The sequence below is a fragment of the Lactuca virosa genome, chromosome 8 (genome assembly GCF_052849685.1).
Source record: "Lactuca virosa cultivar CGN04683 chromosome 8, Lactuca_virosa_CGN04683_v6, whole genome shotgun sequence".
Taxonomy (NCBI): Eukaryota; Viridiplantae; Streptophyta; class Magnoliopsida; order Asterales; family Asteraceae; genus Lactuca; species Lactuca virosa.
In genome coordinates this window covers 84,293,285-84,299,402 of record NC_136433.1, presented here as the reverse complement: position 1 = coordinate 84,299,402, position 6,118 = coordinate 84,293,285, and the positions used below count along the sequence as shown (strand labels likewise).

At 39.5% G+C, this 6,118-nt stretch overlaps 1 non-coding gene across 1 annotated transcript; it reads left to right on the top strand.

The window, feature by feature from the left end:
• The first annotated feature begins 778 nt into the window (after positions 1-778).
• Positions 779-885, top strand: LOC145135252 (small nucleolar RNA R71). The gene has a single exon (XR_013719714.1). It is a non-coding gene; the product is annotated as a small nucleolar RNA R71 (small nucleolar RNA).
• Positions 886-6,118: the final 5,233 nt, after the last annotated feature.

Below are 6,118 nucleotides of genomic sequence, written 5' to 3'. Positions count from 1 at the left end.
TTTGTTCAGTGTTTCCTGGAAGTCCTCCCGTAGGCCTTTCATTGAATTGCTTAGCTAGTTGCCTGAGTTGTTGTTTTATGTTGAGGATTGAAGCTTGTTGATTTCTAAACAGTGCTTGCTGGTTTTCATCATCTCTTGTTGTTCCTTCATCATTACTTGTTGCTCTTTCATCATTATTTATTGTTCTTTAAGTGTTGCTTCAGTTCCCTCGTGCCTTTTTTCAGATGCGGCTGCAAATCGGGTGAGCATTGTCTCAAAATCAGATTTCTTTTCAACCGGTGGTTCTTCTCTTTGGTAAAAGCCTCTCCCTTTTTGTTCATACTTATCTTCCTTGGCTTTTTTATATTCATCATAGGGTAACCACTTTTTCTTGGGATTTCTCCAGTCTTCATCAAAACGATCACCACTTGAGTAACAAGCTTGAACCTTTCGGTTTCCCTTATCATCTAGGTCACAATCTCTAGTCAAATGCGGCCCGTTGCAGTTTTCACATCCAACCCGATTAGCATGGATTGTTTGATCCATCTTAGTCATTCTTATATCCATGTTTTGCAACATTGCCAATCCTGTCGACATATCTTCCGAGGCAGCATTCGCAGGTCCCCTCGTTACATCATTCCTCGGATTATGGTATTCTCTAGAGTTCTTAGAGAATTCTTCAACGAGTTCCTTAATTTCTGCCGAATTTTTCTTAGTTAAGGGGCCTAGAGAGTCAAGGAGTTGTCTAGTGGTAACATTTACCCCATCATAGAAGATCGACACTTATTGTTGCACATTGAGGTCGTTTTGGGGGCAATTCCTAAGTAGACCCTTATAGCGCTCCCATGCTTCATACAGCGACTCCCCCACTTGTTGTTCAAAATTGGAAATGGCCTTTTTGAGCTTAGCTACCTTGGATGGTGGGCAAGACTGTTCCAAAAAAAAAAATCACGCATCTTTTCCCACGTCGTTATCGCGCCTGGTGGAAGTGCCTTCAGCCAATCCTCCGCGGCTCCCTTGAAAGTGACAGGGAGCATCCTTAACAACACCGTTTCTCTTGGAACATTTAGGATGTTAAAGTAGTTATAGGCGTCTTTGTGATCCTTTCCGGTGAAAGGAATCTCCTTTAATGCAGTAAGGATGTGCCCCTTAAGTTCAAATGTGGCAGTGGAAGGTATGGTGGGTTGCACACGCCCCGGTCCGGTGTCGTCTCGAACTCTCTTTTTGTACGCCTCCATGGAGAGGTCGGCAATGTTCGCCATGGTGTTGTCGAGTTCTTTTTTTAGCTCGCTTTCTGTTTCAGATTCGGTTTCGCTTCCTTTCTTTTCTGTTTCGTACTCGGTATCCTTCTTCGTTGGATTGCTGTTTGTGTCTTCGTCCTTCAGTGTTTTGCAGGATTCTCTCACTTTTCCCTTCTTCTTGCCAAAAACCGACTTGAGATTCTTAAAAGGTGACTTCTTTGGTGTAACGGGTTCTCCTACAGTTTTGTCTTTGTTTTTTGCGAAAAGCGGATTCCAGGTCTTCAAGTGGTGGAATCAAAGATGACTTTGATCCACGGGTCATAAACAATCTGCAAATAAATAAAGGAAACGCGTAAAAAGAACAAAAACGAAAAATAAAGTCCTACTGTTACGATGCCACGGCGTGGTAAAATTTACCACGTCGTGGTGAGTCAAAAGCAAATAAAACCTAGAATAAAAATAAAACTCACTAAACAATAACTAATCCTAATAAAATAGTAGAATAAAAGTAACTAAGATTGCACCGTTCCCCGGCAACGGCGCCAAAAACTTGATGTGTATTTAATGTGTATATATATTTGTTCAAGTTCAAATTGATAAAACTAATGTTTCTTTCACTAGACTATTAAACACACTAGGCAGTGCATAATCGTTTAATAGTATAGCTATGGTAAGAACAAGTGTCGAACTCAAGGAACGGTGTTTTGGCTAACTTTATTCCACTATTTACTACTTACTAATAAAATTAGAAAAGGTTTTGTTTTTCCTAGTTTTGCAAGACTAGATACTTAAATAACCAAACTAACTAATTATCAACTAATTAAGCTAAAACTAAACTAAGGCAAGAGAACAATGATGAATTAACCAATGAGAGTAAGAGACTTTCGTTTAGCTTCGGATTTACTTGTTATTATGGTGAATTTATGGAAGTGCAATGGATTTTAGTTTCTTCAGTTACTGATTCCTAAGATGACCAAATTAGTATTCACTAAATTAATCCTTTAGCAAACTAGCTTATTTATTCGGTGATCAAGCGGACAAACTTACAAGTTCACTAGTGTTCAGTTCGAGTTAATTAGACTTATAATAAATTGATCAATTTAGTTTATTGATTCAATTCAATATATGATTTGTCATCATATATTAGCTCCTACACTTTTTTACCCACTTTTCTACTTAACCCTAGGTTTTGTTCAAAACTCTAGTCCTACAATTTTGCAATTCACGAGATCATAAGATTCAAATTCAACTAAGGAATATAGTCATATTAACTTAATCAAATTCAGCAATAAGCAGAGAAAATAGTTATCAAAAGCATGTGAGGTTCTTTAATAAGCTAAATCAACAAATAACTAAATAACTAAATCCAGTCCATAAATTCAACCATAATTAAACAATCATACCTAGGCTAAACAAAATTCATGAGTTTTTAGCTCATGATTTCAGCAAACAAAGACACAAAATCGAAATTCAAATAGTTTGACATGATAGATACTAATGAAAAATCAAAGTGTAGAGATTGGTTGCCTTAATTCTCCTACTTCCAATGATATGATCGAATTCCTTGCTTCCAAGCCTTAGAACAGGTGCTTTTCCTCCAAAAATGATGATTTCTTCCAGAGCCAAAAGTCCCCATTCGGAGAAGAATGAGATCTATATATATTTTTACTGAAATCAGAGCACCACGACGTGGTAAGGCCACCACGTCATGGTTTTCGTATTTATCCCGTGGTCTACAAGTCTTCGAAGCAAATCGGGATTCTTCAAGTCACCACGCCGCGGGACATCCACCACGACGTGTTGAGTATTTTTCATCATTTTAAAGCTTTTATTTTGTACTTCCATCTCCCAGGTCCAGCTTCCAGCTTCCTGCTTCCTTTTTGCTCTAAAAATGTCTTTTATCCCTACAACATAATTCATAACAAATTAAGTATCTTTTGTTCTAATAAGGGCATAAAAGTAATTAAGATATTAAGTTATGATGTATAATTATGTGTGTAAATATGCACATATCAGACTCACCATACCACTAATTACCGAGCAACTCTCCATTGGTGCCAGGCGACTAACGCATGAATACAATCACATGCCCCACAATTTAAACAATCTTAGGCTAAAAGATTCAATCCCATAACGGTTGGACGCAGACAAGAGCTGCGCAGCAGGACCAAACCCCCCAGCCTAAGATTCTTTAAACCATGTAGCATGTGACTTAGCATATCCACTTAATAGTCAAATCACACGCGGAAGAGTCACACAACAGCCAAACAAGGGAACTCTATAGGAACTAAGGCATCACATAATCAGGAAGTTCTATCATGCAATTCCTGAAGATCCCTAGTGTAACATCTCGATTTCCAGGTATGAGATTTATTCTTGAAAAGTCAAGTTTCCCTTGGAACTCAGCGAGTTGATGGACTCAACTCGACGTGTTGAAAGGCTTTTGGACCGCGCATCTTTTTGGACCAACTCGACGAGTTGGTGGATGGGTGAGAAACCCTAAAGTTTAGGGGTTTGCACCCTATATAACCTCCTTAAGTCCTTGAGGTTGGTCTTTTATAAGCCTCCAAACTCTCATATCGACCTTGTGAACCCTAATCATCATTCCACCTCATATTGTGAGCTAGTGTGGCATTTTGGAGAAAAAAAGAAGGTGAAGATTGAGAGAAGGAAGCAAGGATCTAGCAAGCAAAGCTCTTATCTTCGGTTTGAATCTTTTCTGGACCTTTGTAAGTGTTTAAGATTTGATTTTTATCCATCTATGTAGCTAGATCTTGAGTTTTTTCCTTTTTCTCCATATTCTTGGATGTTGAAATGGATGGACTTCATAAATTTTGAAACTTTATGAATCTCCAGGTCAATGTGACCTTATAGTTGGTTGGATCTGGTCTTTAACTAAGCCTTGATTCCATGCATGGAGTTTAGGTCATATTTTCTCTTTTTTACCCATTTTGGGTTCAAGACATGCATTGGACATGCATGCCTATAAAGCACCAACCTTTGGGATGTTTTTGAGGCTAGAATCTCATCTGGAAAAAGTTAGGTTCCAGATCTCAAGGATTTTGTGCTTAATGGTTAAGCCTTTGAGTTTTCAAGCCTTGTGGAGGGGTTTTTGAGCATTTGGAGTAGCCCCAAAGGATAAAGTTAGAAACTTTATCCTTTTAGACACATTTGGAGTTTAGATCTGAGACTGGATTCACACGAGTGTTTCTTAGTTTGAGATTGGATCCACACGAGTGTTCCTCCAATTCACTCAAACCAAGGCTCTGATACCAACTTATAACATCCACAAAAGTTTATAAAATTTAAACTTTTCAAAACAACCCTTTTTCTAAAGAAGTGTTTACAAAAACCATTGTTCCCAAAACATTATTTAAAAGTCAGAATCACTTTCAACATATTTTTCAAAACATTCACATTATCAAAGTTTCCCAGAAATCATAAGTCCAAAACGCGAGGATGTGTACGGTCACGTCTTAACCTTGACATGATCCACTGAAGTACCTGAAACCATAAACCAAAACTGTAAGCACGAAGATTAGTGAGTTCCCCCAAAGTACCAACACCCAAACAGATAACATATACAAATAACAACATACTATGTGTCCAATCAACCATCGGGTTGGAATACCCCAGGCCCTCAACCATCGGGTTGGAATGCCAACATACTATGGGTCCAGTCAACCATTGGGTTAGAATGCCAACATACTATGGGTCCAATCATCCTCGGGATAGAATACCCTCGGGCCCATTCAACCATCGGGTTGGAATGCCAACATACTATGGGCCCAATCATCCTCGGGATGGAATACCCTCGGGCCCATTCAACCATTAGGTTGGAATGCCCTGGCCTGTTGGCTTACGCACAAAGCAGTGAAGCCTCATCCACCGACCAAACATGTGCACATAATTCAGATAAGCATACCATTAATCAGCCAACAAACAACTAAACAGATCTTACAGATCACTAAGCATAGCTTCATCCTATCTACCAGGATACCGATCTAACAGATCACTATAGCATAACATCATCCTATCTACCAGGATACCGATCTAACAGATCTCAACAGTACAAAAACATGCATAAAAGGATATCAATTTCAAGGGTCGGCATTGGTGCCTTCGACCCGCAAGTACAGTGAGGAAAACTCACCTCGAATCCAGAAGCTCAATGAAAGAAATCCTTAGTTGTTGCCCTACCGGCTTCCCGAGCTATCAATACCAACAACACACCCAATTAGAAATTGGGTTCCATGCTATAATCCATAATCCTTACTTGGGGTAAAATGACCATTTTACCCCTGACCCAACATGCACCAAAACTGAGGCCCAAAACCAAATGATCCACAAAGGCCCACTAATTGCCCAGTTTTCCAAATTGGGCCCAACCCCTTATGGGTCTTATCCTAAGCCCATAATTTTCATAATTACACTTCTGATTACCCTAAGTACCTCCATAGAACAACTTGGTCAAAGATAGGGTCAAAAGTCAAGGTCAACGGCCTGAGTTGACCCAACTCGTCGAGTTTCCCTTCAACTCGCCGTGTTCCTCTATCAATCTGCAAAGTCGGGGAAAAACCGAGCCAACTCGCGGAGTTTATCCATAAACTCGTTGAGTTCTCCAGAAACCCACATCTTAATACATTAAGCCAACATTATTGACTCCAAGAGCTTCACAACTCAGATCTCGACCAATTAAGAGATCTAGAAGGGTAAAGTTTCCAACTTTACGCCTAGGAACCACCGAAATGGGTCCAAGCCCCAAACCCTAGACTTAAAAAGGATAAGGGCTTAACCATTAAACACTTAATACTCAAGGACAAAGCCCCAAATTGCAAATCTGATACCCTAGAGCTGGAAGACCACGTAAAGTTTCCAACTTTACGCTCACACATGAC